Genomic DNA, 25199 nt, shown 5'->3' on the forward strand with positions numbered 1-25199 from the left:
TCTGCCTTTTTGTTTTCAAATTTTCAGCTTGGTTCTACAGGTATGTGTTTTTCTTTTCAAGTTTAGTCTTCTGATGGCTAAATAAACCGTTCAAAATGTGTGCCATTAGCACCAACACAAGCTTCTAAATGCTGCATCGAGGGTTCTCTCACTCGCACACATTTTCCAGGTGTCTGCTGAAATCCGTCTTGAACAGGCTGACAAAGAATGTCAGCATTCGCAATAGGCCTTGAATACACTGTCATTTAAACGTCCCAAAAATAAAAATTGAATGGACTGAGACCAGGATATCGAGCAGGGCGAGATGTTGTTGGCCCATGACATATCCATTAATTTGGGAAACACTGAATTACAATTGTTCTTGCTTGCAGAGAAAAATAAGGTGGAGCCCCATTGTGCATCAAACACATGTTATGTTGTAAGTGTAGAGGAATTTCTTCCAGCATTTTAAAACATTTAAATGCCCTATTAAGAATTCATTGTATGATTCTCCAGTCAGTGTTCCATGCAAAATGAAATGTCCAATTAAACTGTATCAAATTATTCCACCTCATACATTTATGCTAAACTGTCGTTGATGTCTTGTCTCCACAACTGCAAATTGATACTCATCCACCTATTCACGAATGCTGTGAAAATTGTGCACGCAGTTGCTGGTAAACATTGGATCATCAGTGAACAGTATGATAGAAAGTGTTGGTTCTAAGTACACATCACCAGTAGCCAAGTACAAAAGGCTGTCCTGTATTGTAAATCTGTTTCAGTAAGACCTTACAGTCTCTGAATATGGTGTGGATAAAGGTGTTGCTCTCGTAACATTTCCCACGATGTCACATGACTCACTTTCAGTTTCTGCCATTTCTCTGGTACTGCCGCCATTATTGTTCTCAGTATGATGAAGCACTCGATGTTCTAATTAAGATGTTCTACCACTGTTTGGTCTTTCGGATTGATATGAGCTTTTCTCAAAAGACCCTGTCTTCACAACACTTGTATGTATTCTTTGAAAGGCCTTATTATTCGGTAAATGACTGTTACGAAATCTTTCATCATACAAACGTTTTGCTTCAGACGAATTGCAATTTTCAAGTACATACATTAGATGTTTGTTCGCCTTGTATTGATTAGAATACATTTTAGCTGTATAATCAGCCAGTAATAGAAAAAATATGGGAATGATTACCGGCACCTGCATTACCTCTATTCTGAGATTAGGCCAGGGCCGAGGGTATATCATGTTTTTCTTTCGTGGGGCACCACCCCTGTGGCGTAGAGGGCAGACCCGCCCCACGTATATTGCTCATTATCTCATCAGAATTCGAGCGAAACGTCGGCTGTGTACAAACGCGTTTCTTGTGTCGTGGACCATGTTAACAAATTTTTCTGAAGATCTGCATGTAGTGTGCATCTAGTGTGTGAAATCTAAATTCAGTGGGAAAACTTGAAACAGTTATCAAATCGAATTTGTACCGTACCATGCTGCACCAGCCTGGGCATAATCCAATTGTGCGAAATGTGCTTTTGCCGTATGCTACCACAAGAACTGTCTCAACCTATAGCATGAACTTGTACAATTCGATTCTTGCGCAAGTTAGATATAAAATAGCGTTCACTACCAGAAAAAATTCTAGATCCAGCCTCGAATCGATTCCAAGACGCCTAGTTTAGTGTTTTGTCTTTCGAGGCAAGCTTTCTCCACTTCGTGGCGTAAGTAACAAGAGATAGACAGCGTGCAGTTACGTAGTTACTGTTAACTTGCACTCACTCCCCCTCCACACACACACACACACACACACACACACACACACACACAATGTTCCTGCTGCGTCAAAGCAGCCATTACGAATCGTTAGCAAAGTCTTAATGCAGCAAAACTGCAGGTGTACGAAAAGTATGTGTTGTGGCTTGTTATCGGCAAGTAATAGCGCATACCGGAAAACCTGTCGTAATAGTCTAAACAAGCATAGAACGTGCCAAACAGCTGAGGTTAGAACAGTGTCGTCTAGGGGTAGTGTCTTGGAGGCAAACGGGGAAAACACTATTTTGTAGTCGTTACTGTTCTGATTCCCAGAGAAAGAACAAGAAGAAATAACCAAGGATGCATTGAGAAAACAGCAGGCAATGATATAAATCGTTTGTTGACGGGCAGTAAAAGAGAAAGTTGATGTTTAGTATACGACATTGTTTTCATTGGTGAGGTTCTTAAACATTGCCGTCTCTAAAAGTAGCGTATCATTTCTTTCCATTTCGATGGGATTTAATGTTTCAGCGCTAGCCAATAGATTTTTCTGACTCATCAGAATTTTCTTATCTTCTCCCATAGTCTTTTTTTTTACTTTGTCTGCAATAACATGGGAAGTGAAACCTTGTATTATTTCGTTTTGCGTACATCCGTACAGCCGGCCGCGGTGCCCGAGCGGTTCTAGGCGGTCAGTCCGGAACCGCGCGACTGCTACGCTCGCAGGTTCGAATCCTGCCTCGGACATGGATGTGTGTGCTGTCCTTAGGTTAGGTAGGTTTAAGTAGTTCTAAGTTCTAGGGGACTGATGGCCACAGATGTTAAGTGCCATAGTGTTCAGAGCCATTTGAACCATTTTTTACATCCGTACAAGTGAAACAACGACGTTTACCGATTTCACTGACCTCCTCTGGGATTTTTCTCAATACCTTTTCGTCGATACAGACGTAACATTTTCCAAAAAGAAGCGTCGTCTCCGGGGATAGAAATAACTGTGTTGAACTGGTACGCACTCCTTTGAATTCTTAATCCTATTATTCCAGTTTTCAATCGGTTTAAGTAAGCCTGACTCGCATTATCACGTTGAGGTGCCTTGTTCACCTCTATCTATTGTACTGCAAACAAGACAACCTTCTACTTTATAAGACGAGTACACAGCATCTACTAGTATTTTACGCAGCACGCTGGTATCTAATAAACCATCTGACAAAAATAAAAAAGGGAAGCATCCAGAATGTAGCTTCGTATACGTACACACCAGCGGCGCATTTATAAATGAGTGTTGGCCATTCTGCTTGTTACAGAGAACTGTAAATACAGAGTGCATCAGTGGTGTTCATGTTTAGTGTTGTTACAAGGCCTTCTAGGATATATAAGATGCGTGAACAACCTCAGATGTTGAGCGATTACTGATGATGCAGTCGTGTGAGACAGTTTTATCAGCACTTGATAGAGTTTGAAAGGGGCCTCATTGTGAGTCCCCATTTGGCTGTCTGGTTTAATCGTGCAAAATCGAGAGGAAGAAGAGAGAATCAAGGCAGCTCAACGTGGTAGTGCATTCGGATGTGACAGTGAACTGCATACGAACGTGAAGGCGGGCGTTCTCGGCGTCAAGGAGTATAGCCGTGTTTTTCACCAAGCGCCCCAGAGCCCATTGAAACCTGCGCCTGCCACCTGAGAAGAAGTAATGCACCCCCTACAACATTCTGATTCACCCCGCACCATTGAGCGAAGATTAGCATCACCCGGACCTGGCAATTATGACCCCATGAGTTGGCTGCCGTTAACACCACAACACAAATAGCTGCGTTGGGAATGGTGTCGTGACAGGGAAGCATGAACTGCCGATGGATGGTACCTCATTGTGCTCATCGGTGAACCGCGGTTCTGCAAAACCCAGAATGATCGTCGGCGTGTATTGCGGCGAGGTCCCACTCTTGCCATGTTTTGGAGGGACACAGCGTAGTTACTCCTGGCATCATGATGTGGAGAGCCATTGGGTGTGGCTTCAGGCCACGGCCGTTAGTGATTGGGGAAACTATTGGAGGGCAGTACGCCACTGATTGAGGAAACTAACGGAGGGCAGTATGCCACTGATATGCGGCGTCCTCGCGAGTTACCTCTTGTGCATCAGTATGGCGGTGTAATTTTTGAAAACGACAGTGCTCGTTCGTACATCGCACGTGTCTGTATGATCTGTCTGCATGATGCTGAGATACTACCTTGGCCATTGAAATCCTCAGGTCTGTTCCCGACAGAAAATACGTGGGAACAGTTCGGACTGTCTCAATGCCTGTGCCAAAGACCAATTAAATCAGTTGTGGTCCAACTTGTCTCGGTGGAGGATGTAACAACTGTATGACACAATTCCCAACGGAATCAGTGCATGGATACAACGTCATACGGATAAGTGAGCTCATACTGCAAGGTTCTCATCATTCGTTCAACATCTTCTCCATCTTTTCCTGTATTCCGTTAGAGTTTTCATCTGAAGGCAACGGCTACACTCAACGTCTTATATTAAGTGTTTCGTACGATGTTTCTGCTGTTTTTTCCCTACTACTGCTCTTTCCAGCGTTTAGTTTATTGTTCCTGGATGCCGCAGGCGATGTATCACTAATCCGCCCCATCTGGTGAGTGTAAAATACACTTGCACCCTTACCTGTACAGTATTTCTTCATTTGGTGTATTAACTGTCCACTTAATTTTTAATATTCTTACCTTTCTAATCCTCTTCTTCGTCTCTTTGATTTCCGATGGTCCACGTTTCACTTCACACAATGCTGTTTTCCAGACGCACAATTTTCGGAACTTCTTTCTCAGTCCCACGTTTATGTCAGACATTAGTACAATTCTTACTACCGAAGAATACGGTCTTCGTCCATCTTCTACTAATATGTTCCTTGCAGCGGCCATCCTTCGTAATACTGCTTCCTAATTTCATTTCAGTATCATTTGACTGCTCGGAGAAAGATGAGTAGGCGATTATAAAACGTGTCGTTGTTCATAGCGGCACAGTACAAAAATAGCAGCGAAATTTGCGAAGCATTACATTGTAATTTGAGCAATGTTAGTCTAGTGTTCACAGTGAATTGGAGCTGACAGCCTGTTTTTCCTCCACATTTCGGTCTCACATCCAACACATTTCCCGATGAGACACCTCCTTTAGTTCCTGACGAGGTAATAGACTTATGCGTATAAATAAAAAGTCAAAAAACTTCCCCTAATAAGTTACAGGCTCCACAGATCATTTGAACGATTCTTTCGTCGAAATGATGTGGAACGATGTCTTTTACCGGCTATATATACATGTTTAGTGTTAACATTAATGAATACAATACTTTGTAGTTCTACTCATCCAAATGCACTTAAAACATTTTTTTTTTTACGGGCTACCTGTTTTTGATCAGTTATTTTATGTTATTGTGAGATTATTGTTCCTGCATATTGAACTCCTTTTTGAGCCACTGACCGCTTTAATAATCACAATGTTGCAGTTCTTGTGTTCTTCCGAATTACGATGTAATTACAAAGTAATGAACAGAAATGCATGAGTGTCCTACCGCGTGGGAATGCGCATGACGAATCATAAGCAGACGGATTTCCAGTGGCGTAGAGTAACATATCTTTGTCTGTGCCAGTGGGCAGCTGTGAGGAGAATATGCGATCCTCCTGCTCCTGGAACAGGTCCGCAGGTAGCAGAACCCTTGTTTGTCGCCCCCAGGCGGAGAACAAAGGGGGTCACTTGTTTATCGCGAAACACTCGCCACCGCATGAGGGGCTCTGCGCAGGCGGCGACCATCGCTGGCTGTAACTAGCGGCAGGTATTCCTCACTGCGGCTCTTTTCGCCGAAGAGACTCAAGATATTCTCCAGTGAATCACCTCCCATCGCTCTGTCTCGGTCCTATGACAACGTTTGTTCCGATCCGACGAGAGAAACGAACACAGTGTTTCCTCATTGCAGTCTTTGGGAAGTCAAATGAGATGCGTCATTGTCGCGGTAACTATGCACCAGAGAAATTCCCAGCAGTTCTCTGTGACAGGGCGTGATTAGCGAAATATGTAATACGTGGTTGCCCCATATGTGAGTTATTTACATTAAAATGTAAAGTGTTTTCATGGAGCAGAAAAAATTAAGCAATACATGTTATAAAAAGACAAAGACACACACACACACGCGCGCGCACACACACACACACACACACACACACACAAAGAGAGCGAGAGAGAACGAACGCCGGTCGGAGTGGCCGAGCGGTTCTAGGCGCTACAGTCTGGACCCGTGCGACCGCTACGGTCGCAGGTTCGAATCCTGCCTCGGGCATGAATGTGTGTGATGTCTTTAGGTTAGTTCTGTTTAAGTAGTTCTAAGTTCTAGGGGACTGATGACCTCAGAAGTTAGGTCCCATAGTGCTCAGAGCCAGATAACAAACAAACAGTTCAGTCACTTAATCTTTAGAAGGTAATGTGTTAGCAGTTTGCACTGATAGAACGATTTTCTTATAAACTTCCCACGTGGCTGTGTTTGTTGTCTACTTTTCTTGCAGTCGATTTCAAAGCTTTTCACGGTTTCTTCTTGAAGAACGTAAGCACAGTTATCGATATGGCTTGTACCCATATGTATTTCCCGAAGCTGTACTACGGATTTTCCAATGTGGTAAATGTAAGACTAAAGACCTGGCTCACATCTGGGTGCGTTTGTATTAAAATGTAATGTGTTCTCATGAACCGAAGATAATTCAGCGCTACAGTTTATAGAAGGATCACAGAGAGAGTCTAGTATCAGGAATCTAGAACCAACTGTAAAATATGAAAATTATAGATTCTGCTTGTGTTTCTTCTTGTCGAATATCAATTACTCCACAGTAGTGTGAAATGGCGAGGAATTATATGGCGGCAGAGAAGTTATCGAATTTACTCTTTTTCAATAAAATTCTTTTGTATGTTAGGTGGTGTTATTATGAAACACTAAAATAACAATAAAGCCGACGTTTGGACTTTCTTTGCAGCGGTCTTCTTCAGCCACTAAAATGACCGCTACATAAACGATCGAAAAGTCGGCTTTATAGCTATTTTAGTGTTCCGTAATGACGCCCGCGGCCTAACACACAAAAGGAAGATTGAGTTCTTAAAACACACTTTTCTTTATCGTCGTAGAATGTATAGTTCGCTAGGACCTCTAGGAATACTGATCGATAAACATTTTACAAATAATATACGTAGCATACCTCTTAAAGGAAAAAGTAGTAGTGAAAACTCTTCAAGTAATGACTTTCTTGCTGTGAGAAGATACCACAAATGGTTCAAATGGCTCTGAGCACTATGGGACTTAACTGCTGAGATCATTAGTCCCCTAGAACTTAGAACTATTTAAACCTAACTAACCTAAGGACAACACACACATTCATGCCCGAGGCAGGATTCGAACCTGCTGCCGTAGCGGTCACGCGGTTCCAGACTGTAGCGCCTAGAACCGCTCGGCCACTCCGGCCGGCAAAAGATACCACACATTTGCTTCATCAAGTATAGACAGCATCCTATGTTAGATAGGCTTCCAACGAATCTGTTACTTGTTTTTCAGCTACGTACGATAATGGTAACAGTAAACGTGGAACATACGAAACGTGTCTTTTACGACATTTGACTGATTCTTAAAACTGACAAATGTGCTACGTGGATTATATTGCTCGTTATATACTTTTAGCTCTTATCTTCATTGTTTCGTGCACGTAGAAAATAATGTAGGAATTAAATATACGCTTTGATTCAAAACACACCTTTTTCCTTTCTGTCATCGATAAAGTTTGGTTAACAGTTTCACCCTCTTTTGGTTTTATCACCGGACACAGATATTTTTGTGTCAGATACTTCACCATTTTGTATAGATTGGTTTTGCTATGTGATGTTCTGCCTTCATATTTAGTTGAATGTTTTGCTGTTTGTACAATCTGATATGGCGCTGAATGCATCTTAATGTTTTTAATTTCTTTTTTGTTTCAGGTGAGTCATCCGTAACCATAGCAAGATACATGTAAGTAATGCCAGTGCATTCAAAGTCCCAAGCGAGGTAATTAGTCATACAATGCACGCTGACAACCTCTATTTGAAATATGGGATCCCCATTTTTAGTTTGAGTTCTTCCATGTGACAAATTGCATTCTACTTGACAGAGGCGCTCCACATTCTCTGCAGCCTGGCAAATGAACAGATGTTCGCCAGTCGCGCTATTACTTACCAGTAATCCCTGCACCCCTGTTTCTTCAAAAAATCTGACTTAAATGAATAAAACGGTTTGAAAGGTCTGTTTACGAATGAGTTAATGTGTTAAATATTAAGAAAGCATGTACATCCGTCCGCTGTGGCCGAGCGGTTCTAGGCGCTTCAGTCCGGAACCGCGCTGCTGCTGCGGTCGCAGCTTCGAATCCTTCCTCGGACTTGGATGTGTGTGATGTCCTTAGGTTAGTTAGGTTTAAGTAGTTCTAAGTTCTAGGGGACTGATGACCACAGATGTTAAGTCCTATAGTGCTTAGAGCCATTTGAACCATTTGAAGCATGCACAACCTTTATGGCTGAAGACACAAAAGCCTAATTATGTTGGTTTTATTAAAATCGGATTATTCGCCCTTAGACTAATGAAAAAGTGGTAAACCAAAAAATAACTCCTTCATATATTCATGAACACCTTTTCGGCAAATAGTGCATCGTGGCAAATCGTTTATTTTATGCTTGATCATAGCAAAAGTGAATTATAAAAAAAGTCATTAAATTTTAATTTAACAATATGATTTCAACTAAATACTACGCTATCAATGTTGAAAAATACATAACGGGTATGCTACAAAATACAAATGCATTTAATTTCATTTTTAATCTATGTAAATACGCTAACAATGGTTAAGGAAGAACAAAGTGTATGTTTAAAACTAAAAATATCCTTAAGGTTATTCAGTAAAGGTAAAGACATAATAAATCAAAAAGTAACGCTCCACGATGAGGTCGTGTCACGTAAGTTCAACTACTTCGCACGTCGAAACCGACGACTAGTGTGGTGATGTGCGCTTGACCCGCCGCTGAGCTATGGCGCACTGAGAACCGCCCTCGGGGCGCCGCCTGTATCTGAGGCTGTGGAGCGCCGTCCTCGAGACAGAGTCGACGTCGCCGCTGCCGCTGCCGGCGTCTGCGCAGCTCCTCGGCTGCTGCCTTGCTGGTGGCTGGCCACCGCCGCGATCCGCCGTGCGCTCATTACGGCTTCCGGTCGCAGATTTCCGCTTGCGATTGCTCGCTGAGAGACACGCAGGAGAACAGCTCGCGTTGCCTGGAAACGGCCGCCGTTGCCATATCTCGGCCTCTTCTTTTTTATATACATATAATTGTACATGGAACTCTACCGCTCTCCGGATGTTTAATCCCTTACGTATTTTCCCCGTCCTCTTTCTGGCGAACTGAACTCTCATCAAGTTGCGCAACAACTTCCCTCTTGTAACAAAGACGTCATCCAATTCTGATTCCGCTATGCAGACGACCGTCACTTTTTTATGGTTGAGTCGATAGTGGAGAGTAAGAGTCTCAATTTTCTTTATTCGTTTCAGTCAAAGGCAGTTTTACGGGATAGAATTATGTCACTTATTGATGCAAACAGGATATTTGTCTAACTTCGTTACGAACAAGATTTAATGTATATTCTCTAACAAATAAAGTAAAGCACGAAGAAGACATGGTCACACGCCATTGCAGCTTTGCGCACGTTCTCGTCATCGGCAGGTATGTAAATGCCATTCTTGGTTCAAATGGCTCTAAGGCACTATGGTTCAAATGACTCTGAGCACTGTGGGACTTAACATCTATGGTCATCAGACCCCTAGAACTTAGAACTACTTAAACCTAACTAACCTAAGGACATCACGCAACACCCAGTCATCACGAGGCAGGGAAAATCTCTTACTCCGCCAGGAATCGAACCCGAGAACCCGGGCGCGGGAAGCGAGAACGCTACCGCACGACCACGAGCTGCGGAGTAAGGCACTATGGGACTCAACATCTGAGGTCATCGGTCCCCTGGACTTAGAACTACTTATACGTAACTAACCTAGGAACAACACACACATCCATGCCCGAGGAAGGATTCTAACCTGCGACCGTAGCAGCAGCGCGGTTCCGGACTGAAGCGCCTAGAACCGCTCGGCCGGCAAAAGCCATTCTCTGTAATATATAGGACATCGATCAGAGTGCATTACTGTTGATCGTGTTTAGTGTCGTTACCATGGTCCGTAAGATACATAAGGGGCGTGAAGACTGCCAAATGTTGAGTGGTCGCTGTGAAGGACACGGAGGTGACACTTCTCTTGTGAGACAACGTTGCCACCACCTGACTTAGTTTGAAGGGGGCCTCATTGTGGGTCCCCATTTGTCCGGCTGGTCAAATTGTGCAAAGTCCAGATTTGTGGGGCGTTCGGACGTGACATTGGCCTGATGTTGCACTGTGTGGGAACGTGAGCGGAGGCATTCTCATATTCGAGATTTCGGGGACAGCGTCTACCTACGACAAGGGAAGATCGCCGCATTCCGCACCAAGCACATCGGAACCTCTTCACATCTGCTCCTGCCAACCGATAACAGAAATGGAGTAGCTACAGCTTCCTGTACCAATGGTCGTAGTCTAGCAGCAGCCGTACTAGCAAATTACCGCTCCACGTGTAGGCTTCAGGTTAACAAACGAGCCCTTTCGAAGTGATGTAGTGGCTGGGACTCATCCACTGCTAATGAATGTTGCCACATTGTGTTCAGCGATCGACCTCGCTTCTGTACTACCCCAGATGACCAGCGGGGGAGTATTGTTGCAGGATACCGTTCTTCCAATGTTTTAGCGAGGTACAGTGGTGTTACTTTTGTCGTAACGGTGTGGGGAGGCACGGCTGGTGGTGATTGAAGAAACACCAATGGCACACTATGGTACTTCACAGGCATCCTGCGTCCTCATATATTACCTCTTACGCAACATTCTCACGGTGTGCTGTTTTTGGTTGGACATCGCTCGACCACTCATGGGACCTCTTTGTCTGTTTGATATTGAGGTACTACCGTGATCAGTAAGATTCCCAGATGTATCCTCGATAGAACATGTTCGTGAACATCTCGGACGTTGTCTCAGTGCTAGTATCCAGGATATTAAAGACCACGTACAACAATTGTCGGCTAGCTTGCCTCAGGAGAGGATATAACGGCTTTATGACACACTTCCCAACCAGATCAGTGCATGCATTCGCGCCTGAGAGGTGCAACATCGTACTGATACGTGGGCTCTTATTGTCAGGGTTTTTGTAAATTTGACTTGATTTTGTAATAACTGAAGTATTGTATTGTATTGTATGTTAACCAGGGACCTAGAAACGGCGGAGAGGCTCCGTCCCCGCCGCAGCCGCAGTGGTCCACAACCCCACGACGACTACCGCAGTCCACTTCACCCCCCTTCACAGAACCCAGGGTTATTGTGCGGTTCGGCCCCCGGTGGACTCCCCAGGGAACGTCTCACACCAGACGAGTGTAACCCCTATGTTTGCGTGGTAGAGTAATGGTGGTGTACGCGTACGTGGAGAACTAGTTCGCACAACAATCACCGACATTGTGTAGCTGAGGCGGAATAAGCGGAACCAGCCCGCATGTGCCGAGGCAGATGGAAAACCGCCTAAAAACCATCCACAGACTGGTCGGTTCACTGGACCTCGACACAAATCCGTCAGGCGGATTCGTACCAGGGACCAAGGAGCTCCTTCCCGTCCGGAAAGCCGTACGTTAGACCGCACGGCCAACCGGGCAGGCTATAACTGAAGTAATGTCACATGCACTCTCAAACCGAGAGGTTTCGTTTCGTTTCCTCTTCCACTTCTGGGTGCTTCACGTTTTTTGAAAGACAGAAAATGTACACGGACCAGTCTCAGTGTTATCACCTCCGACGTTTGACGTCAGCGTGCAGTGACGACTCATAGGCGGCAGGTGGCAGACTAGCAATGGAGGCTACGTGTTGGGGCGTAGGTAGCAGTGCAGTCGTTGTCGCAATGCGGAAACGGAGCGATTTATCTGAAGTCCAAAAGAGCGTGATCATTGGCTTTCGGGCCAATTTTTGCCGCTGTGGTTAAACTATCCCGTGCATGCGAAAATGACACTAACGAGAACCGCGCCGAAACAAATGTGAAGCACCACGGACCATAGATGACAGGTTGACAGACAGCTGTGGAGTTGTGTACGGGCGAATAGACGTGCAATTAGGGAGCAGCTGATGGCTGTCAACAGTGTCTCCTCAACGACTGTTCAGAGGACGTCGCTGCATGTGGGCCTCTGCAGCAGGCGGGTGGTTCATGCACCTAAGTTGACAGCTGTTCATCGAAGACGGAGACTGGAATTTCCACGCTAGTAGCGCAACTGAACGTCCACAGAGTGGCGACAGCTGGCCTTTTCAGGTGAATCACGTTTTATACTCAGACAGATGGCCGTTGGCATGTAGGGCGTCGAACGCCTGAAATCAAATGTTTTGGTTGTATTCTCTGGGTGATTTCGCCATTCTGGAAGGCAAAAATAGTTCAAGTGGCTCTGAGCACTATGGGACTTAACTACTGAGGTCATCAGTCCCCTAGAACTTAGAACTAGTTAAACCTAACTAACCTAAGGACATCACACACATCCATGCCCGAGGCAGGATTCGAACCTGCGACCGTAGCGGTCACGCGGTTCCAAACTGGAAGGCACAGCGAATCAACGTAACCGTGCATCTATCCTTGGGGACCACGTTCAACCCTTCATGCAGTTTGCTTGCTTTTTCTCGGTACGATTGCATCTATGCAGCACAGTACAATGTGTGAGCACCTCACAGTGTTCGTGCATGGTCCGAAGAGCACCAGGATGTGTTTACCGTACTCCCCTGGCCACCAAACACATCGGACTTTAACCCATTCGAGAAAATGTGAAACGAACTCCACATCAGACTACTGGCGCGAGGGATCCTCAGTTGAGAAACCTAGCGCAGCTGGCCATGTCACTGGAGTCGGTATAGCTCCACATTCCTGTCGGGACTTTCCAGAACCCCATTGACTCTATTCCTGCACGTCTTTCAGCCATCCGCCGTGTAAAACGTGATTATTCGGGCTTGTGTCAGGCGGTCACATTAATGTGACTGGATAGTGTATGTGAGTCACGTTTGTTCGTTAGAGTGTGCGACATGTAAGTAGTACACTTAGGTGACAAAGGTCATGGGATAGAGATATGCACTCATACAAATGGCGGTAGTGTCGTGTTCACAAGATATACAAGGTCACTTCATTGGCGGAGCTCTCGTTTGTGCTCAGGTGATTCATGTGAAAAGCTTCCCGAAGTGTTTATGGCCGCACGATGGGAACTGATAGCTTTGAACGCGGAATGGTAGTTGGAGGTAGGCATAGACGCATGGGACATTCCTTTCCGGAAATAGCGAGGAAATCATTCCATTTCGGAAATACACTCCTGGAAATGGAAAAAAGAACACATTGACACCGGTGTGTCAGACCCACCATACTTGCTCCGGACACTGCGAGAGGGCTGTACAAGCAATGATCACACGCACGGCACAGCGGACACACCAGGAACCGCGGTGTTGGCTGTCGAATGGCGCTAGCTGCGCAGCATTTGTGCACCGCCGCCGTCAGTGTCAGCCAGTTTGCCGTGGCATACGGAGCTCCATCGCAGTCTTTAACACTGGTAGCATGCCGCGACAGCGTGGACGTGAACCGTATGTGCAGTTGACGGACTTTGAGCGAGGGCGTATAGTGGGCATGCGGGAGGGCGGGTGGACGTACCGCCGAATTGCTCAACACGTGGGGCGTGAGGTCTCCACAGTACATCGATGTTGTCGCCAGTGGTCGGCGGAAGGTGCACGTGCCCGTCGACCTGGGACCGGACCGCAGCGACGCACGGATGCACGCCAAGACCGTAGGATCATACGGAGTGCCGTAGGGGACCGCACCGCCACTTCCCAGCAAATTAGGGACACTGTTGCTCCTGGGGTATCGGCGAGGACCATTCGCAACCGTCTCCATGAAGCTGGGCTACGGTCCCGCACACCGTTAGGCCGTCTTCCGCTCACGCCCCAACATCGTGCAGCCCGCCTCCAGTGGTGTCGCGACAGGCGTGAATGGAGGGACGAATGGAGACGTGTCGTCTTCAGCGATGAGAGTCGCTTCTGCCTTGGTGCCAATGATGGTCGTATGCGTGTTTGGCGCCGTGCAGGTGAGCGCCACAATCAGGACTGCATACGACCGAGGCACACAGGGCCAACACCCGGCATCATGGTGTGGGGAGCGATCTCCTACACTGGCCGTACACCACTGGTGATCGTCGAGGGGACACTGAATAGTGCACGGTACATCCAAACCGTCATCGAACCCATCGTTCTACCATTCCTAGACCGGCAAGGGAACTTGCTGTTCCAACAGGACAATGCACGTCCGCATGTATCCCGTGCCACCCAACGTGCTCTAGAAGGTGTAAGTCAACTACCCTGGCCAGCAAGATCTCCGGATCTGTCCCCCATTGAGCATGTTTGGGACTGGATGAAGCGTCGTCTCACGCGGTCTGCACGTCCAGCACGAACGCTGGTCCAACTGAGGCGCCAGGTGGAAATGGCATGGCAAGCCGTTCCACAGGACTACATCCAGCGTCTCTACGATCGTCTCCATGGGAGAATAGCAGCCTGCATTGCTGCGAAAGGTGGATATACACTGTACTAGTGCCGACATTGTGCATGCTCTGTTGCCTGTGTCTATGTGCCTGTGGTTCTGTCAGTGTGATCATGTGATGTATCTGACCCCAGGAATGTGTCAATAAAGTTTCCCCTTCCTGGGACAATGAATTCACGGTGTTCTTATTTCAATTTCCAGGAGTGTAGTTTGGGAATTCAGTATTACGTGCGGCATACTGTCTAGAGTGTGCAGAGAACACCAAACTTCAGGGATTACCTCTCACCGAAGACAACGCAATGTGAAGTAACCGCAGAAATCAATGTTGGGCGTATAATGAACGTGTACATTAGGACAGTGCGGCGAAATTTGGCGTTAATGGGCTTTGGTAGCAGACGAACGATGCGAGTGCCTTTGCGAACAATACGAGATCGCCTTCAGTGTCACTCCTGGGCTCATGACCATACCGGCTGGACACCAGACGATTTGAAAACCGTGGCGTGGTCAGATGAGTCCCGATTTCAGATGAGTCCCGAGCTGATGGTAGGGTTCGAATGTGACACAGACGCCACGAAACCATGGACCGAAGTTGTCAACAAAGCGCTGTGCAACCTGGTGGTGGCTGCATAATGGCGTAGGCTTCGCTACACGGAATGAATTGGGTACTGTGGTCCAACTGAACCGACATTGACTGGAAATGGTTATGTTCGGCTACTTGGAGACCATTTGCAGGCAATCATAGACTTCATGTTCCCAAATTACGATGGAATTTTGAGATATGACAATCCGCCATGTCACCGGTCCACAAATCTTCGCGATTGGTTTGAAGAACATTCTGGGCAATTCGAGCATCATTTGCTCACCCATCGAACATTTAAGGGACATGTTCGAGATGTCAGTTCGTGCACAATTGCAGTTTCGCAATTATGGACGGTTGTAGAGGCAACATATCTTAGTATTTCTGCAGAGGACTTCCGATGACTTGTTGAGTCCATGCCAGGTTCAGTTGCTGCACTAGGCGGGTCAAAAGGAGGTCCGAGACGATTTTAAAAGGTTTCCCATTAATTTTGTCGCCTCAGTGTAACTCCCGGTGATGTCCATTTACAGCCCAGTAAGGTGGCGTGGATGTAAAGCCGTTTGGAATCGTATCTGGAAGAAGCGTCGTCCAGTCATCTTTTTATTGTTACCAAGCTCACGTGAGGCGTGTATCAGACCTTCAGCAATACCTTTGCTTCCTCGTGTGCTGAACAGCTATCAGATATGTAAGTCTTAAATAACTATAGACACTGTCGAGGTGTTTAGCTCTAATTCCTCGATACGTTGCAGTTCTCAGTTTTTTTATGGCTCTCTTTACATTGCCAGAGTCCTTTATCCGTCTTGTTTAACTGTGATCGTTAAATTTCGTTGCGCCGATGTTTCAACTGAACAGGAAATTTTCGTCGCCCTTCTGTGTAACTGGAACTGTTCGTTTGACTGTCCTGTTGCTTGCGCATCGCAAGTGCACAGCGAGATAGCGGAAATGGGGAGTCGAGTGTCGGTATGAGCCACGCAGGCAACACGACATCACACAAGCTGCCCATCTGGCACTCGGTGTTTCTGCCCTCTGGCAGCCGTTAGACGGAATCTTCCCCCAAGAGTACTGCGAAAATGTACAGCTAGATTCGTAGAGTCAGTCGCCTGTATAGTAATAGTGTTCCGAGCAACAGTCTCTAACGTTATTTATGGCGACGTCGAGTGATTAGCGTTACAAGGAACTATCTGTAGGCTATATTTAATTAGTTGGGTTGGTCACGAATGCTTTTGTGATGGAGCAACAATCAGCATCGTACTTAAGAACCTGTGCATCACATGAATCTTTCCAGCATATTCAGAGGATGGGTGCGTCAGAGAATTAATAAGATTGTGGATTGAAGACGTGATTATTTGGGAAACTCTTAGCCAGTAAAAATGTTGTGGAAAAACATCGTCACCCACTGTCTGCAGATACGAAATTTAATTCTCCAAAGCGTAATTTTGTCAACAGTGCGGGGATGTAATAGTAAACGTTTGCTACTCCATTCTCACTTTGTTCTACGCGTTGCAGCACTAGTTTAGAATCTCGAGATGGTCTGTGCTCCTTATCGGAACAGGTATCAGGGACAATCGCGTAACAGTGGCCGGCCGTGGTGGCCGAGCGGTTCTAGGCGGATCCGCGCTACTGCTACGGTCGCAGGTTCGAATCCTGTCTCGGGCATGGATGTGAGTGCTGTCCTTAGGTTAGTTAGGTTTAAGTAGTTCTAAGTTCTAGGGGACTGATGACCTTAGAAGTTAAGTCCCATAGTGCTCAGAGCCATTTGAACCATTTGAACGTAACAGTGAGACAGATGAAAAAAAGTAAGTAAACATTTTATTATTTCAAAAGTAATCGCCGTAACGGTTAACACATTTATCGCATTTGAAGTTGCCTACGTAACCATGATTGTACATAGACGTGCACCTTTTTGTCCGATTTAAGTCGACGTCCACGAATGCCTTTCATCAGGGCTCAAAAAATATGGAAATCGCATGGGGAGAGATCGGGACAGTATGGAGGATGTGTCGAAACAACCTTCCAACAGAATGTCGCCCACATGCTACCAAGGTTGTTTCGAGTCATGCTGCACAATTTTCAGTGGGAATCCCTTATACTTACTCCATATAGTCCCGATCTCTCCCCATGCGATTACCAAATTTCTGGAGCCCTGAAGAAAGAGATTCGTGGCAGTCGATTTGGTTCGGACGAAGAGGCTCACTCCTGGGTAGTCATGGTTCCGTAGGCAACCGCAGACATTTTCCATGAAGGCATAGAGTGTCTCGTCTCACATTGCGATAAATGTATTACCAGTTACCCCGATTACTTTTGAAATAATAAACTGTTTACTTATTTTTTCCATCTGTCTCGTTTTCATTTGAGCTGTGTTTTTTTCTTTTTTTTTTTTCAATGTTTCATTAGCAGTAGTATGGATGGTAACGGTGACGATGTTATTGCTAATCATCCATATAGCAATAAAAACTATAGTTACAGCATTTACGTAACATGTTTCTAAAGTTAGAGTATTACGTAAAGTAGCAGTACAGTGTCTGTATTTGCCGCGCAGAACGGCGCTTTGTGTGCAGTGGCAGAGGTGATGGTGTTTTACTGCTTCCTGTGGCGGGCCTTGAATCAGAGGATGGCCGGATGGCCGTTCACGCTTTCGTACCAGTTTCTGAACAGCTGCCATTGCCACGGACTATAAAGCTCATGTCAGTATAGCGAAGTATGAATTCGTGACACATTTGCAACGTACACTCTCTCGTTGTAGTGGTTTTTTTTTCCGAGATCTTCATAACTGTACTAGGCATAGCCGAACATAGCGTCATGAAGTGAGGCGACGTCTCATTGACTATCTGTGTTTAGTGAACGACATAGTTTCAAATCTACAATTTTTAGTAGCTCTCTGCACTCTCATTTCATATTCAGTGATGTTGAAAATCAGGAATAACGTTTAGTCGGATAGTACTCTGGCAACATAAGCGACAAATACCGGAGGCGGGGATGGTTTCAGAAGTGATTGTTTTACTTTACTTGGTGCTTGATAAAACTGTGGTAGCTTGGACAGCAGTTTTGTGCGTCAAGTACCTCGAGAACGTCGTTCGACATGTTTCAGAAGCACCTCCCCTTGATCTGCCAAGCCGCTATCACCACTGAACAACAGCAGAGCCAGATACCAGGATTTGATCCCCAGTATTCTCTGTAGCTGTTGATGCACACAGAGTTGCACCTTGGTTCGGGTTCTACGTTAAGCACTAACCCAAGTGTAACTTGCTGGGAAGTCGGTTCAAATATATTGGGAATGAAAGGAACCCTAAATAATTATTATTGTATCGATGGTTTTCTGGGAGGTAATTTGCATTCAGAAACTGGGGGAAATTAGCCAGTGTGGAACTCTGCAGTCTGCAGAAGTTTCGTGTACCACAAAATTTTTCTGGGTCGCCACCCAATTTAACTAAACTGGGAAAACTTAATGTAAGAAGTTAATTCGTCACTGAATTGATAAGCTTAACTAACGCGTTAATATTAATAAAATGTTCCAAACGAATATATGGAATGAGCGTGTGGGAACAATTTAAGTACAAACGTTAAATCAAATAATTCAGAACCTCAACAAAAAGAATAAGGTAATCAGATAAAAGTCTACAAATTTAAGGTCTGACTTCTGTGCTTCAGAAACGCCAGGTGGGACGTGTTAAAAATAATCTTACAAAAGGGGACAGGTTTGTATGAAAAACAGTCATCACAGTTTAACGTAGTTTATTAAAATAAAACGTCACATTAAAAATTCACAAACTAATTATAAACTAATGATCTTTCGTTGCCTCTTATGTAATTCATTACCTCCCTTACTGTTACATTGAGTGATGTGGTACATTGCAGTGATAAATGAAAAGCAAATCTTAGTCGCGCATGGGTACAGTTCACGCAAACATACACGATTCACACACAAGAGTAGAGATACAAAGAATTTTGCCCATCACAGTAATTCAGATGCTCAGACGTTCATCACTTTTCGTTATCCGACGAAGAAATTTATCAGCATCATCTTGCTCATGAAACTAAGCTGCACTGTGAAACTCCAGAAAATGCCGTGAATATTCAAGTAGTAGTAGTAGGTATTCTTCCTTGCAGCAGGCCTTGTCATGGGCTGAGCCTCTTGCACTTTTGTCAGTCCATGGCCAGTCTTTTCATTTCTGAATATTTGTCTCCTTGGATATTGTCCAGCATTTGATATTTTCTTTTTCCTCTTCCCCTTTTTCCCTCCACCATTCCTTCTATTCCTTTTTTCAATAAACAGTCCCTCCTCAGACAATGTCCAAACCAGTTCCGTTTTCTCTTCCTAATGACTTTCAGCTTGTTTCTTTCTTCTCCAACTCTTCTTAATACTTCTTCATTCCTTACTCGGTCTTTCCATTTCACTTTTTCTGTTCTCCTCCATATCCACATCTCTAGTGCCTCCAATCTTCTTTGATCTTCCTTCCTCAGTCTCCGCACCATACAGTGCAACGCTCCAGATGTAACACTTGGTAAGTCTTTTCCTCAGATCTTTGTTTAGTGGTCCGCAAAGTAATTCCTGTTTCCTCTTGAACCCTCCTTTTGTCATTACAATTCTTTTCCTAATTTCTGTTGAGCAGTACATATCATCCATTATTACACTTCCCAAGTAATTGAAGTTATTCACTTGCTCTATTTCCTCTCCCCCCTATTTTCTTACGGCATTTTCTCCCCTTTCCTCCAGTTACCATGCTTTTCGTTTCCTTCTTGTTAATCTTCATTCCATATTCTTCTAATTTTTTGTTTAGATCATCTAACATTTGTTCCATCTCTGGTGCACTCTCTGCCACCACAACCATGTCGTCTGCAAATGTTACACACTCAACTCTCTGACCCCCTCTGCAAAATCCTCTCCTTCCATCAAAACTTTCATTCATAATTTACTCCAGATAGATATTGAACAGTGTTGGAGATAAACAACAACCTTGTCTTATACGTTTTCCCAGTTCAATTTCTTCATTCATCACACCTGCCCCTGCCGCCGTTGGATAAGCAGCTGAGCAGCAAGTCGTATACTCCTAGCTCACTCATTTGTTACATAGTTTAATTCTTAATTTCTTTGCGTGTTTTTGGTACTTGCATTGTTTAATTCATAAATTTCGAGCGTATTATAGTATTTGAGAGTTGTAGCATCGCGTTTTAGTACCTGAATAGTGTAAATTCGCGTAGTCGTTTGTCTACTGTTTTGTTTTGAACGGCCAGTGTCGGTTGGTCGCAGTCAGTGTGCTCCCTGCCGCCGTTGGATAAGCAGCTGAGCAGCAAGTCGTATACTCCTAGCTCACTCATTTGTTACATAGTTTAATTCTTAATTTCTTTGCGTGTTTTTGGTACTTGCATTGTTTAGTTCATAAATTTCGGGCGTATTATAGTATTTGAGAGTGTAGCATCGTGTTTTAGTATCTGAATAGTGTAATTTCGCTTAGTCTCCTTCCGCCGCCGAGCAGTGTCAGCAGTGCGCAAGTAGCAGCATTACTGCATTTACTAGGCAATCTTGTATTTTAATAACCGTTTAAATTTTGTCGATTTGTTTGCGCTCTCTGTAGATTAGTTCAGACGTTCTTAGCAAAACAGTTTTTAGCATGGATAGGAACTGCAACTGCTGTGTTCGGATGCAGGCTGAGTTGGCATCCCTTCGCTCCCAGCTTCAGGCAGTGTTGGCTTCGGTCACACAGCTTGAGGCTGTTGCCAATGGGCATCACTGTGGGGGTCGGGATGGGGGTTTGTCGGGGACGGCCAGCTCGTCCCACGCATCCCCTGATCGGACTACGACTGTGGTTGCCCGGGATACTGCCCACATTGAGGCTGATCCCTCACCTGTGGTAGAGTGGGAGGTCGTTTCAAGGTGTGGCAGGGGGCGAAAGACATTCCGGAGGGCTGAACGGAAAGCCTCTCCAGTTTGTCTGACGAACCGGTTTCAGGCTCTGTCTCAGGCTGATACTGATCTTCGGCCTGACATGGCTGCTTGTCCTGTTCCAGAGGTTGCCCCTCAGTCTGCAAGATCCGGGCAGTCGCAGAGGGTGGGCTTACTGGTAGTTGGGAGCTCCAACGTCAGGCGCGTAATGGGGCCCCTTAGGGAAATGGCAGCAAGAGAGGGGAAGAAAACCAATGTGCACTCCGTGTGCATACCGGGGGGAGTCATTCCAGATGTGGAAAGGGTCCTTCCGGATGCCATGAAGGGTACAGGGTGCACCCATCTGCAGGTGGTCGCTCATGTCGGCACCAATGATGTGTGTCGCTATGGATCGGAGGAAATCCTCTCTGGCTTCCGGCGGCTATCTGATTTGGTGAAGACTGCCAGTCTCGCTAGCGGGATGAAAGCAGAGCTCACCATCTGCAGCATCGTCGACAGGACTGACTGCGGACCTTTGGTACAGAGCCGAGTGGAGGGTCTGAATCAGAGGCTGAGACGGTTCTGCGACCGTGTGGGCTGCAGATTCCTCGACTTGCGCCATAGGGTGGTGGGGTTTCGGGTTCCGCTGGATAGGTCAGGAGTCCACTACACGCAACAAGCGGCTACACGGGTAGCAGGGGTTGTGTGGCGTGGGCTGGGCGGTTTTTTAGGTTAGATGGCCTTGGGCAAGTACAGAAAGGGCAACAGCCTCAACGGGTGCGGGGCAAAGTCAGGACATGCGGGGACCGAGCAGCAATCGGTATCGTAATTGTCAACTGTCGAAGCTGCGTTGGTAAAGTACCGGAACTTCAAGCGCTGATAGAAGGCACCGAAGCTGAAATCGCTATAGGTACAGAAAGCTGGCTTAAACCAGAGATAGATTCTGCCGAAATTTTTACAAAGGTACAGACGGTGTTTAGAAAGGATAGATTGCATGCAACCGGTGGTGGAGTGTTCATCGCTGTTAGTAGTAGTTTATCCTGTAGTGAAGTAGAAGTGGATAGTTCCTGTGAATTATTATGGGTGGAGGTTACACTAAACAACCGAACTAGGTTAATAATTGGCTCCTTTTACCGACCTCCCGACTCAGCAGCATTAGTGGCAGAACAACTGAGAGAAAATTTGGAATACATTTCACATAAATTTTCTCAGCATGTTATAGTCTTAGGTGGAGATTTCAATTTACCAGATATAGACTGGGACACTCAGATGTTTAGCACGGGTGGTAGGGACAGAGCATCGAGTGACATTATACTGAGTGCACTATCCGAAAATTACCTCGAGCAATTAAACAGAGAACCGACTCGTGGAGATAACATATTGGACCTACTGATAACAAACAGACCCGAACTTTTCGAATCTGTATGTACAGAACAGGGAATCAGTGATCATAAGGCCGTTGCAGCATCCCTGAATATGGAAGTTAATAGGAATATAAAAAAAGGGAGGAAGGTTTATCTGTTTAGCAAGAGTAATAGAAGGCAGATTTCAGACTACCTAACAGATCAAAACGAAAATTTCTGTTCCGACGCTGACAATGTTGAGTGTTTATGGAAAAAGTTCAAGGCAATCGTAAAATGCGTTTTAGACAGGTACGTGCCGAGTAAAACTGTGAGGGACGGGAAAAACCCACCGTGGTACAACAACAAAGTTAGGAAACTACTGCGAAAGCAAAGAGAGCTTCACTCCAAGTTTAAACGCAGCCAAAACCTCTCAGACAAACAGAAGCTAAACGATGTCAAAGTTAGCGTAAGGAGGGCTATGCGTGAAGCGTTCATTGAATTCGAAAGTAAAATTCTATGTACCGACTTGACAGAAAATCCTAGGAAGTTCTGGTCTTACGTTAAATCAGTAAGTGGCTCGAAACAGCATATCCAGACACTACGGGATGATGATGGCATTGAAACAGAGGATGACACGCGTAAAGCTGAAATACTAAACACCTTTTTCCAAAGCTGTTTCACAGAGGAAGACCGCACTGCAGTTCCTTCTCTAAATCCTCGCACAAACGAAAAAATGGCTGACATCGAAATAAGTGTCCAAGGAATAGAAAAGCAACTGGAATCACTCAATAGAGGAAAGTCCACTGGACCTGACGGGATACCAATTCGATTCTACACAGAGTACGCGAAAGAACTTGCCCCCCTTCTAACAGCCGTGTACCGCAAGTCTCTAGAGGAACGGAGGGTTCCAAATGATTGGAAAAGAGCACAGATAGTCCCAGTCTTCAAGAAGGGTCGTCGAGCAGATGCGCAAAACTATAGACCTATATCTCTTACGTCGATCTCTTGTAGAATTTTAGAACATGTTTTTTGCTCGCGTATCATGTCATTTCTGGAAACCCAGAATCTACTATGTAGGAATCAACATGGATTCCGGAAACAGCGATCGTGTGAGACCCAACTCGCCTTATTTGTTCATGAGACCCAGAAAATATTAGATACAGGCTCCCAGGTAGATGCTATTTTTCTTGACTTCCGGAAGGCGTTCGATACAGTTCCGCACTGTCGCCTGATAAGCAAAGTAAGAGCCTACGGAATATCAGACCAGCTGTGTGGCTGGATTGAGGAGTTTTTGGCAAACAGAACACAGCATGTTGTTATCAATGGAGAGACGTCTACAGACGTTAAAGTAACCTCTGGCGTGCCACAGGGGAGTGTTATGGGACCATTGCTTTTCACAATATATATAAATGACTTAGTAGATAGTGTCGGAAGTTCCATGCGGCTTTTCGCGGATGATGCTGTAGTATACAGAGAAGTTGCTGCATTAGAAAATTGTAGCGAAATACAGGAAGATCTGCAGCGGATAGGCACTTGGTGCAGGGAGTGGCAACTGACCCTTAACATAGACAAATGTAATGTATTGCGAATACATAGAAAGAAGGATCCTTTATTGTATGATTATATGATAGCGGAACAAACACTGGTAGCAGTTACTTCAGTAAAATATCTGGGAGTATGCGTACGGAACGATTTGAAGTGGAATGATCATATAAAACTAATTGTTGGTAAGGCGGGTACCAGGTTGAGATTCATTGGGAGAGTGCTTAGAAAATGTAGTCCATCAACAAAGGAGGTGGCTTACAAAACACTCGTTCGACCTATACTTGAGTATTGCTCATCAGTGTGGGATCCGTACCAGGTCGGGTTGACGGAGGAGATAGAGAAGATCCAAAGAAGAGCGGCGCGTTTCGTCACTGGGTTATTTGGTAACCGTGATAGCGTTACGGAGATGTTTAATAAACTCAAGTGGCAGACTCTGCAAGAGAGGCGCTCTGCATCGCGGTGTAGCTTGCTCGCCAGGTTTCGAGAGGATGCGTTTCTGGATGAGGTATCGAATATATTGCTTCCCCCTACTTATACTTCCCGAGGAGATCACGAATGTAAAATTAGAGAGATTAGAGCGCGCACGGAGGCTTTCAGACAGTCGTTCTTCCCGCGAACCATACGCGACTGGAACAGGAAAGGGAGGTAATGACAGTGGCACGTAAGGTGCCCTCCGCCACACACCGTTGGGTGGCTTGCGGAGTATCAATGTAGATGTAGATGTAGATGTAGACCTCCTATTCTTACTCTTGCTCTTTGTTTCAAATATAAATTTCTAATTAGCCATCTATCCCTCCAGTCAATTCCATGTTTCCATAGGTTTTCCATCAGTTTGTCTCATCTGAACCAGTCAAAAGCCTTCTCAGGATCAATTAACACAATATATACCTTCCTTTTCTTCTCATTGTACCTCTCACCTATCACTCTCAGTAGCCCAATGGCATCTCTAGTTCCCACTCCTCGCCTGAAACAAATTGTTCATCTCCTGTTACGCAATTCAACTTTCCATATAGCCTTCTGTTGAGCGCCTCAGCGAGACTTCGGCTGCATGCGATATCAGGATCACTGTTCTATGTTCTTCACACTTTTTGCTGTTCTTTTTCTTTCTGTAGGTATTAAGATACTTTCTGTAAATTCCTTTGGCCATTTTCCTGTCATGTATATTTGATTATACTATTCAATCAACTCCCTTTTCCCTTCTTTCTCCAATGACATTAACAATTCCGCAGGAATCTCATCAATTCCCATTGCCTTTTCATTTGTCATCTCCTTCATAGATGCTTCAATCTCACTAGTTAGTATTGCATTTCCTTTGTCATCATCTGCAACTTTATCTTCTTCTTCTTCTTCTTCTATCCCAAGCTCTTCTTGACTTGGTCGACTGTCAGCAGCGTATAGCCATTCTATATATTCTTCCCATCTTCTCATTATTTC

The sequence above is a fragment of the Schistocerca americana genome, chromosome 3 (genome assembly GCF_021461395.2).
Source record: "Schistocerca americana isolate TAMUIC-IGC-003095 chromosome 3, iqSchAmer2.1, whole genome shotgun sequence".
Classification (NCBI taxonomy): domain Eukaryota; kingdom Metazoa; phylum Arthropoda; class Insecta; order Orthoptera; family Acrididae; genus Schistocerca; species Schistocerca americana.